This window comes from Nyctibius grandis, chromosome 5 (assembly GCF_013368605.1).
Source record: "Nyctibius grandis isolate bNycGra1 chromosome 5, bNycGra1.pri, whole genome shotgun sequence".
In the NCBI taxonomy this organism is placed as follows: Eukaryota; Metazoa; Chordata; class Aves; order Nyctibiiformes; family Nyctibiidae; genus Nyctibius; species Nyctibius grandis.
The window spans coordinates 46,863,413-46,875,631 of record NC_090662.1 but is presented as its reverse complement, the minus strand read 5'-3'; the positions used below and the strand labels follow the sequence as shown (position 1 = coordinate 46,875,631).

The 12,219-nt window shown below is 39.8% G+C and overlaps 1 protein-coding gene across 1 annotated transcript in view; it reads right to left on the bottom strand.

Moving 5' to 3' along the window:
- The window catches only part of SYT1 (synaptotagmin 1), a 289,650-nt gene that overhangs the window by 118,286 nt on the left and 159,145 nt on the right, over window positions 1-12,219 (bottom strand). The window lies entirely within an intron of this gene.

The window sequence follows — 12,219 nt, the reverse complement described above, 5'->3', positions numbered from 1 at the left end:
ACATTTTTTCATGCTATGGTATCATCATTATCATATTATGCCCTGAGTTCAGGCAACATTAAGCTTTCTTGTTTGTCCACTGGTCCTCTCCATCTCTCATACTATTTTCTGTCATGTTGGCCACCTCGCTGTCCTAGGACTTAAAACTCATCAATAAATATTTCACGAGGCAAGAGAGTTTAGAAATTGGTATTCTGAAACAGTTTCCTATAAAGTGATTACCATCACCGAGTTGTAATCTAAAATGATACGCTAGACTGAAATGTATGAATAGTAAGCTTGCCTTACCTTCCTCTGTCCTCCCTCCCTTGCCCATGCTGCAAGTAAATCTGCACTCATGGCATATTACAAACAAATAAGTCTCCAGGGCTGAGACCTGAAATGCTTTATTCCAGCTGGCTTTGGAGAAGTGAGGTTTGAAACCTAAAGAAGAAACAAGTCTGAATGTTGGATTAGCAAGTATATTGCTTGTGCGAATTTTTTCATGTGAGTTCTGGCTAGGAGAAAAGTGTTAATAAATACATAAATGAAATAACACAGAAAGAAAAGAGAAAATTCAGTGCACTCTGGTAAGGAAGGACCATAAAGATATCCGTAAGAAAGGTTTAAAAATTATTATCAACATTGCTGACTATGTGAAGAATGGATTGCCTCTCTATAAACTGAAACTGTTTCCAGTAAAAAATATCTCATGCTTGTCCTAGTCTTGGAGGTTTCCTCCCCATTGGGGTACAGCCATACGGGGGATGGTCCTGACACAGCTTTAGGGGGAGAAAGCTTCTCATGTGGAAATGACTTTCAATCCTATTGGCAGCTCACCAGCTTTAGGATACTCCTTGTCCCTTCCTCTTCAAGGAACTGCCACCCCTACCCCGCGGTGTCAAACGAATGGTTTGTGTGGCTGCTTCAAACTGACAACACGGGAGCTGCTAGCAAAGGTTGAGGACTATCATTCAAGTTGCAGCCTAAAACGCCCAAGTTCCTGATCCTCCTGAGACTGAAGGAAATCAAGAGATCAAGCTGGAAAACTTGGATGTGCCTTTCCTGCAGGAATAGCTAGGAAAGAAATGCAGGATTCATGAGGTCAGACTCCGTAGCCTAGTGTGGGACATTTGTTTAAAAGTAAGGAGCCCTAAATACCCAGTGTTATTTGCTTATTTTGTCTAAGAGCATTTCACAGAAAAATGCACATGACCTTCAGCCAGGTTTCTTGTCCAGTGAGTTCCCTTGCTCTTCGCCAGATTGTACATTGACAGAAGAGAGTGAACCAATCGCTTTCAAAGTGAGAGAAATGAGGTCTCTAAGCCCAGGGAAAGTGTTTTCAGGCAGTGAATCCATCTATTATAAGGGCCTAACCTAGGGCTCTTTCTAGATATCAAAGTCTGTGAGATCAGTATCATTTCAGACACATCTCCCTCCAGTTTTTCCTTCTGGATAAACCTGTTTCTCTGTTGTTCTGAAAAGAACCAAGGCATTTAACTCAGATTTGTGAATATGACTCCCAGAGTCTGGTTCCTAAAAGCTAAGTGTAGAAACCCCGAGCATTTCTGGAACCCCTTTTTAGATGTGGGTTGAAATGCCTTTCCCACCTGACAGGACAAACCTCATAGTTCATTTTGGCAGCTCTTGCTGCAATAGGGAAATAGAGCCAGCTACAGTACTGAAACATGCCCCCAGATGATATAGGGGCTGTGAGCAAATTAGGGAGCTCTTGCTGAAGTTGATAATTAAGATTAGATTCAGATTCAGAAACCTGCACAGGAGTAGGCAGATGGCTCGCTCAGCTGCCAGCTGGAATTCAGCCTTCTTGAGGCAGTCATTCAAGTTCAACAGCACAGCTTCCTTCTCTGGAGTCAGAGCAAAGTCTACGTATATCAAGATCCTTCTGAAGATTTGAGGCTACCTCCACAGCTCCTGCAAACTGGCTGCCTGTTGTGGAAGAAGCAGGGATTTTCAGATCTAGACCAGTTCAAGATCTTGCTTGAAATGCAAGCCAAGACTAAAAAGATAAAAAGAATGCAAGAAAGGATGCTATAGTCCTACAGGGATTTATAATCCCTCAGAGAAGACTGGATTAATTCTCAGCAGCAAACTCACCCAGTTCTAAGTAGAACAGTTAACAATAACAACAAAAAATGACATTCTGTTCTTCATCTGTGCCAACTTACAACAGTGCCTCAGAGTAACAGAGGCTTCATTATCTACTGTTCGTTATTATAAAAATGCAAGAGAGTATCTTCTAGCTTGCCACAGTGCCTAGGCACAAGTAGCTGAGGTAAGGATGGAATATCAGTCTTAACAGTAATTCCTATATTTTCATTGTCCATTTATACCATACTTTTCAAAAGCAAATAATCCCAAGTGCTTTTTTTCTTTCATGCAGTACACTGCTGGGAATCAATCTTTAAATGTATTCTCAATCTTAAATTCAGAACAATCATTCCATGAACTCTCTTTACAGAGCATTTTCAGAGCAAGACACAAACTGAATTATAACAGATAATGGGTAATTTCTGTAGACACTTCATCTGCAGGTAACTTTGAAAAAGACCAGCAAAGACTGTGTTTATTTTATGCATATGAACATAATTTTAGTGCACTTTCCCTCACACAAAGTAATGAAATTTTAAGATATGTTCCCAGTACTGAAAGGAAGCCAGCAACCATGTTCAGTTTTCTGCTTGTAAATTGAATTCTCTACTCAATTTATAAGGCACTGGCACAACTTGACATATCTATAGTGCAATAAAATACCTACCAGAGTCGTTGTAACATATAAAATAATAATGACAGTGATGTGTTAGAGGAGATCCTTGGGAGTACTCTGGCACCCCTTGTTAAAAGCCTGTCACCAAACCAAAGGTAGGTGCTCACCCCTGTTTCTGCTATAGATGAATTTCATCCCCATGGTTGTAAAAGTTAATCTGAATGGGGTTTTTTGTTTTCTTGTATTTTGCTGAAATGTTCCCAGCATCATGTATTTTACAGGAGAACTTGCTTCTCCTTCTCCTTCTTTCAGATTATACAACTCAAAACCAACTGCTGTTTCTGAAAATTATGTTTCAGACACATGTAATCAATAATTCTCTTTGACACTGGGGTTACGCTTCCAGTGTGCTTCTGGCTAAGAGACAGTATTTCCTTTCAGACGGGACAGTGCATTCACAAGGTGCTGCAGAAGAGGACATGAGTTTAGTGTGCAACAGGCTCCAACAGCACCCTCCATCCCCAGCACAGGGATGGAGGGTGCTGCAGCTGGTGCTCTGGTTCAAGTTGTAGGGCTCTGCTCTTCTTATTTCTCGTTTCCTCCTCAGCTTGTCCAAGGAGCCAAGATAATAGCCAGAGTAGGAATAGGGTCCTCTCTCAGACCTAAGTGTGTAAGATGTGTGGGTTGAGCTTGCTTTGAACAGAGGGGATGTGTAACTTCCTGGTGAGCGCGTGTGGTTGCTGGTGCTGGATCAAGCTATGGTTTGCAGCAGCACTTTGGGACACACTAGAGCAGCTCATACCTCCAACAGCCTGAGGTTCCTAGCTCAGTCCTGTATGAGGATCAAACTGGCAGCTGTCACAGATCCAAAAGTTTAAGTACAGGACATGTTAAGGGGATCCTATCAGAAGGCATATGAAAACAACTCATGGATTGTAATAATTTTCTTCATGACAGAATCAATCATTAAAACATCAACAGAGTATAATTCTGCAGGATCTCAGACCACATTCCTTCCAGACAAGGATCTTCATCCATGTTCTGCTTTAGGAGTTTTTCACTTCCATTCTTCCACCCCTCAGTATCTATTTAGATACTCTGGATTTAAAAGCTGTATTTTCAGGACTCCTAATTTCAAGCATTAAAAATATGCTGGACCCCTAAAAATAATGAGGGTATTTTCATATTATGAGTTTATAAAATAACAGAGTTGAATTGTTTTTCTTTGTCTCACAATTTTTGTGTCTTTTAGATGTGTGTGGGCAGTATTTTCAAGCTTTTCCCCACCAGCAGGTGATCTAAAAACTTTTATTTAATGAAAATAAAATAATTCTGAAGTTCTCATGCAATCACTGAACTCTGGGAGTGGGGGTTCAGGGAGAACAGAAAGAACTCTGAGATTTCCATTTAAATTGTTATATTTAGAAATAATTATTTTTCCCATCTACGATTGTACTGTAGTCACTCTTTCTTGTACTTGTTCTGTGTTCCAAAATAAATCTTTATTTCTGATTTCCCATTTCTTTCCCAGTGTAAAGTTGCATGTATTTGCTTGGCATGAGCAACTGCCAATGATTTGATGATAGGAAGGGAAACAAGAAGACTTGAATTTATGCTATCCTGCTTCCTCCAGTGCTGTTCTTCAGACTTTCCTAAACATCAAGAAACTTCTTTCTTTACTCTCCTCTAAATCTCTCCTTACAAGTCCTCTTTGCCAGGATACCTAAATAGAGTTTGCCAATGTCAGGCTGTTCCTAAAACTGCTTATTGTATTAATATACATGTATACATATCTATATATATATATATCTATATGAACATATGTATATGTAGTCCTCATTTTCTGCAGGCAAGTAGCTATTCCTTGCCTTATATTTAGACAGGAAGGTCTCTAAACGAAGACTCAATTTTTTTCCAGCTAACCTAAGAAGATCTTAGGCAATGACAAACACCAGTATATGCCATGGAAATATAAATAATAGCTATTGCTGAGAACTTTATTGTGATTTTATGGTATTTGTCTCTCTCTATTAATCTAGTTTTGAAATCTGAAAGCATTCCATTATCAGCATTTTGCTTCTTTTTTATGAACTTAGAAAAGAATGTGCCCTCTCTTCCCTGTGCCAGTGACACTTGTACTCCAGGAACCATTAGGAGAAGCAGTGAAATGAACAGCCTGAATTTATCTTCTGCAAATGATCAAGCTGGCAGCTCCATAAAAATTAAGTTTCAGAAAGACCCCATGCACAAAATCCTCAATTTTCTAATAATAGATAAAATTCAATATCTCCTTGCTAATCTTGATGCCAAATAAGAATTAAAAATTAAGAAATTAACTTTATTGCCATTTATAGAGGGTAATAAGAACTCTTAATACAGCCTCAGCTGGTCAATCAAGAAAGGTTGAAGGGCAGAAAGGCAGAGACCAGAGGAGTGAAAGAAATTATGAGGTTGGTCTAGGATGACTGCTGAAGGCTGAGACTTTTAACTCAAATGGCTGAACATATAAATCCAGACTTATTTTATTTGCTAATACCTACAAGTCTGTACTTCAGCTTACTAAGCTATTATTTAGAATTAACCCAGACCTCAGTCTTTCAGTTATTTTTACATTTTTTATTACAGTTTCCTCTATAGCCTCCAGTCTCATTTCGTTTTGACAGTTATTCACTAAGTCAAGGAGAGGTAAATAAACCTTTCGCTGAATATCTGCAAACAGAATGTGAAACAAGTCTGCACGGAACATCGTGTTTTAGCCTGAATCATCACACAGTTTTGAGCTCCTAGTTTGGGGGATCATCAGTCAGTTGTACATGATGAAGCAAATTTAGGGGTTTTGAGCACCAGCTACTGAGGCCAAATAGAGTTGCAAGCCAGCCAAACATTTCAGAATAAGGTCGGTATGGAAATTTAACTTTTTATCCAATTACAATGTAAGACAGCAAAGAGCATTAGAAATATGCAGTAACTTCCTATTAAAGAGGTAATGATAGTATCTTGGATTCAATGCATTCAGTATTACAGCTATTCAAGATTATATGAGAAACATTAATGGAGTATCATTATTCAGTCAGATGAGTGCTGGAATTTTATTGTATTTTTGCTGTTTTATTTACCTTACTGGCAGAACGAGGTCTTCTGTTCATACAGGAATGTATTCTTAGGAAACACATCAAGATCACTTTGCTTTTACAAAGATGCTTATTAAGAAAACTAATGCTGACTGATGTTAAGTTTTATTTTTGTATGGTTAGTATTAGTGTCTTGCCTTCAAAGCCTCCGCCCAAAAGCTGTTGCTGTCTTGCATTCCCATAGTCTTGCTAGAACTCTCTTACTGTAAATGTGTGACAGACATTTTCCTAGCCTGTAGACAAAGGCCCAGATGGAAAAGCAGTGAGAGGGAGGAAGGAAAGAATCAATATATCTTATAAAGCCTTTTACTGCAATTTTGTTTTCAGAAGTGTAAGTGCCACTTTATCTGCTTTGTTTTACCACCTTCTTCAGGTGTGGAATTACTACATTTAAAATGCAAAGTGTGAAAGCAGAGATGGTGCCTTTTTTCTTCTTCTAGTAAACAGCTGAAAAATTCTGCAGATTAAAAATAAACTGGGATAGAAAGTATAAGAACCAATTAAGATAGAGTGACTTCTATACACAGTGCAGTTACGGAAAAACAACTGTACTGTGATTATGCAAATCAGCCACTCACAATGAAAATGCAGGGATTTACATAACGGAGAAAAAAATTCTTCACAGTTATGCCTCAGTAACCTTACAGGAATCTTGCACTTTAATTATATGACTCATTGCAATAAAATGATCCCATGTGCTTTATTCAGAGTGAAATACATGTTAGGACATCGCCATTCTGAACGATTTGTGTGCTTTTGGAAGCCTACACTCTCCTTCCACTTTAAAAAGATACAAATCAATGAAAAAAACAGAATTTCTGCTTGTATCTATCAAAATTTTAACTGGGTTTACATAGTGCATCACTGCTCTTGAAATAAACATATACTAATACAAATGGGCCCTCTCTTCTTCTCAGAACTTTTATTTCCTCATTCTATTAAAGTCATCAAATTTTTGACAAAATTAAGACTTCTCTGGTCTTATTTCCTCCTATATTATAGGAGGAAACACTAGTATAATTTAAATTGCACAGACCCTATCTTGTAGTTTTTCAAAGTGAAATCTTAATGGGAATCCTGATATTTTTAGTTAGTTAAGTATATCTAGACTATTTAATTTGTGACTTCTATGTATTCTACAAAACATATTATTTTTAAAAGATGACTGTTCTATTATAAGCCACATGGAAGGAACAGTTTTCATTCAGCCGGGTGTCGTTTGCTGTACCTTTGTTTTTGTCATCATGTATTCCACTATTTGAATGTTTTGTTTTGTTTTGTTTTTTTTCTATAAGCATGACTTGACATTATGTAAATTCTATGAAAACCCAGGAAGAGGACACAATATACAAATTATCTCCTACTATGGCTCGGCTTTTTTATCACTCAAAACAAGCTGACTGCAGGTGAGCTTTTTCACAATATGGGTACATTCTATCCTATTATACATCCATTAAATCATAATGGCTTATTTTCCATCTGCAGACATCTTAGGCAGAGACAACCAAAACATTTAATTATTTCTCTCTTGCACATAGACAACAAGAATACTGAAAAAGAAAAATCCTCTCACAGTAACTACTGAGCTTTCAAAGCCTTCCCTGTCATGTGGGGATGAACATGAGACCTTTGGAAGTTTTAAATGTGAAACACGAACTAGAAAATGGGCTTGTCACTGATCTGCAAAGATTAGACAACTTGCTGACTATGGCATTCCTCTGCCACGTGTAACACTTGGGGTCAGGTCTTCAGTTTGAGTCTACCAGAGGAAAAACCTGGTCCATGGTCTTGGAAGTGTTCTTAGACCCAAGTATCCGTGCTGTCCCAATGGGGCCCGTTCACAGTCTTCATCCTCTGCCACTTCAACTTACCAGATGTCTGCTGGAAATACAATACAGCAAAGAGGAAACAGCCTTGGAGGTTCCTGGAGTGTGTGGGAGATAACTTCCTGACACAACTGGTGAGTGAGCCAACTAGGGAAGGCGCCCCGCTGGACCTCATTTGCGAACAGAGAAGGAATTACGGGTGATGTGATGGTTGGAAGCTGTCTTGGGCATAGCGATCATGAAATGGTAGAGTTTTTGATTCTTGGAGAAGTAAGGAGGGGGGTCAGCAGAACTGCCATCTTGGACTTCTGGAGGGCAGACTTTGGCCTGTATAGGAGCCTGGTTGACAGAGTCCCTTGGGAGGCAGTCCTGAAGGGCAAAGGAGTCCAGGAAGGCTGGACGTTCTTCAAGAAGGGAATCTTAAAGGCGCAGGAGCAGGCCGCCCCCACGTGCCAAAAGACGAGATAGTGGGGAAGAAGAACAGCCTGGCTGAACAGAAAGCTTTGTCTGGAACTCGGGGAAAAAAAAGAGTTTATGACCTTTGGAAGAAGGGGCAGGCCACTCAGGAGGACTACAAAGATGTTGTGAAGCTATACAGGGAGAAAATTAGAATGGTCAAAGCCCAACTAAAATCTTATGTGGCTGCTACCATAAAAGACAATTAAAAATGTTTCTATAAATAGATTAGCAACAAAAGGAAGACTAAGGAGAATCTCCATCCTTTATTGGATACGGGTGGAAACAGTGACCAAGGATGAGGAAAAGGCTAAGGTAGTGAATGCTGCCTTTGCCTCAGTCTTTAGTAGTAAGACCAGTTGTTCTCTGGGTACCCGCCCCCTGAGCTGGAAGACAGGGACGGAGAGCAGAATGAAGCCCCCATAATCCACGGGGAAATGGTTAGTGACCTGCTACACCACTTGGACACACACAACCCTATGGCGCCAGATGGGATCCACCCAAGGGTACTGAGAGTGAAAGGCTGAAGGAAAGAAGCCAGAGAATGGTGGTCAATGGGACAGAGTCCAGTTGGAGGCCTGTGTCTAGTGGAGTCCCTCAAGGGTCGGTACTGGGACCAGTACTATTCAATATATTCATTAATGACTTGGATGAGGGACTAGAGTGCACTGTCAGCAAGTTCGCTGATGACACAAAACTGGGAGGAGTGGCTGACACACCGGAAGGCTGCGCAGCCGTTCAGAGGGACCTGGACAGGCTGGAGAGTTGGGCGGGGAGAAACTTAATGAAATATAACAAGGGCAAGTGTAGAGTCCTGCATCTGGGCAAGAACAACCCCATGTACCAGTACAAGTTGGGGGCAGACCTGTTGGAGAGCAGAGTAGGGGAAAGGGACCTGGGGGTCCTAGTGGACAACAGGATGACCATGAGCCAGCAGTGTGCCCTTGTGGCCAAGAAGGCCAATGGCATCGTGGGGTGTATTAGAAGGGGTGTGGTTAGCAGGTCAAGAGAGGTTCTCCTCCCCCTCTACTCTGCCCTGGTGAGGCTGCATCTGGAATATTGTGTCCAGTTCTGGGCCCCTCAGTTCAAGAAGGACAGGGAACTGCTGGAGGGAGTCCAGCGCAGAGCCACGAAGACGATTAAGGGAGTGGAACATCTCCCTTATGAGGAGAGGCTGAGGGAGCTGGGTCTCTTTAGCTTAGAGAAGAGGAGACTGAGGGGTGACCTCATTAATGTTTATAAATATGTAAAGGGCAAGTGTCATGAGGATGGAGCCAGGCTCTTCTCAGTGACATCCCTTGACAGGACAAGGGGCAATGGGTGCAAGCTGGAACACAGGACGTTCCACATAAAGATGAGGAAAAACTTTACGGTGAGGGTAACTGAACACTGGAACAGGCTGCCCAGAGAGGTTGTGGAGTCTCCTTCTCTGGAGACATTCAAAACCCGCCTGGACGCGTTCCTGTGTGATATGATCTAGGTAATCCCGCTCCGGCAGGGGGATTGGACTAGATGATCTTTCGAGGTCCCTTCCAATCCCTAACATTCTGTGATTCTGTGATTCTCGGCACTGGTGAGGCCGCACCTCAAATACAGTGTTCAGTTTTGGGCCCCTTACTATAAGAAAGACATTGAGGTGCTGGAGTGAGTTCAAAGAAGGGCAACAAAGCTGGTGAAGGGTCTAGGGCACAAGTTTTATGATGAGTGGCTGAGGGAACTGGGGTTGTTTAGCCTGGAGAAAAGGAGGCTGAGGGGAGATCTTATTGCTCTCTACAACTACCTGAAAGGAGGTTGTAGTGAGGCGGGTGTTAGTCTCTTCTCCCAGGTAACAAGTGGCAGGACAAGAGGAAATAAATAGCCTCAAGTTGCACCAGGGGAGGTTTAGATTGAATATTAGGAAAAATTTTCTTCACTGAAAAGGTTGTCAAACACTGGAACAGGCTGCCCAGGGAAGTGGTTGAGTCACCATCCCTGAAGGCATTTAAAGACATGTAGATGTGGTGCTTAGGGACATGGTTTAGTGGTGGACTTGGCAGTGCTACGTTAATGGTTGACTTGATGATCTTAAAGGTCTTTTCCAACCAAAATGATTCTACGATTCTAAAAAATTCCTAGAAAGGCACTATAAAAATGAGTTAGTTGGAACAAATTTACATGTGCTCTGTTTTAAGAGAGAGTCTCAAAAAATTTGCAACCAGCTGTAAGAGGTAAGGTCTGACAACTTTGCTGTGACAATTAAATCCTTAGCTTTTTAACAGGCTAACACCACCCCGCTGACAGCTCCCTACTGACATAAACTGAACAAATAGTAAGGAAATGCTATAATCTTCTGACAGGGAAATGAGGTCTCCTCTCCCCTCCTGCCCTCAATATTTTGAATACAACCTACTTAAACCTATTTAGTGATCTGTTTGTGTTAGTCTATAAATGAGAAACACATATAGACCTGTCAATTACAGTCCATTCACATAGGATTTGTTACGAGGGAAATGGGGAAAACTAAAGTTATTTGGGATATAAAATGCTCCAACATGTCAATGGTACTATTTCATATTTAAATATTTTAAAAAAATACACCCAAGCCCTTTGCCTCTTTGTAGTACAATGAACATTCAACTTTCTCCTTGAAATGGCAAAATAAAAAAAAATAGACAGCAGAATGTCATGTTAAACAGTACCAGTATTTGATGGAAAAGCTGGTAAGATCCAATCACATCTGCAGCCTCTAGAAGGAGAGCAGACAATTGGCACAGGATTTGTGACTACCCCAGGTTCATTTGTCCACTCCACCACAAAATTACTGCATGATCTTGGATAAGAGTCCAGATTTCTAAAATGGGGGCAATATATTCTGGTCTCACTATGAGCATAAGGTACCATATTTTATAAATACTATAATGTATTTAATAATAAATAAGAGTTGTCTTATGGCCTAGTACACTTTTCTCAGTAAGCACTTTCATAATGTAATAGTAGGTTCTTTTTTTCCCCATGAATAGGAAAAAAAAAAAAGTAAAGTTTTATTCAGTCCAAACTGGAAAGATTCTCCAGACTGACTTTCCAGTTGTTTTCATTGTTGTTTTAAAAAGGCATGCAGCAGTGCATTCTAAGTTTCTCTCCATCTACAGACCTTTTCCTACATCTACCAATGACAGAGTTCCTCGTATTGGAAACCATTCATGCCTTTGCTATGTTAAAATCAAGGTTTAAAAATAAAAGAATATGTACACAAAAGTGTCATCTACCTCATTTACATAGCATAGTGAGAAAAAAATTAAAAGACAAATGTTTCAAATGCTGATCGTTTCTCCCTCAATGTCTTGTCTTTTCTTTTTTCCTCCTCTTTTTAATTCTTCTAGTTTTGTTTTTCCCATGATATCATCAGGCAATTTCATTTCAGTATGGTCTGCACTGGACTGTGCAGATTACGAAACTAATGACATACGGACTTCTTACCACTGTTAACACCTCTATTCTTGCAAGTGAGAATTTCGAGTGACAGAGAAAGACTGTTTGCTATCAATTTTGCAAAAACTGCATCTGCCAGATTGCCAAGATCCACTTCAGAGATAAAAAATCGATTAATATTCTAATTCGTTATCTGTCTTTATTAGTCACACATTTCTTTACACAAATGATAACCTTCTAATAATGAAAACTCTTAGTATGTTAAAATACTTCCTGAAAATATTTTACATTTGCTTATTCTTCTAAAGTAAAAATCATTAAAGATTGAATGTCTCTCTAATGCCTGCTATTAAAACACATACACACAGAGCTTTCACCTTCATGTCTACAAAAGTGCCAAAATTATCTGCTTATATAATTAGGTAATTTTTCTGTCAGTAAAAAAAAAGATTTTTTCTTTATTATATGAAATTACATTGACAATGTTGAATTAGTTGTGTATTTAATACCAGTGTATGCATACTAAAACATACGAAACAGGTTCAAGAACTCTAGTAGTATCATAAACAATAGCAAAAAGCTAATGCTTTTTTTTTTTACAAATGTGAACAAGCTGAGGCCTCTACTTTGAATCAATACTTTCTAGCACAGATTGAAAGAACCCTGCTGATTTTAACCCTATTGACTTTGC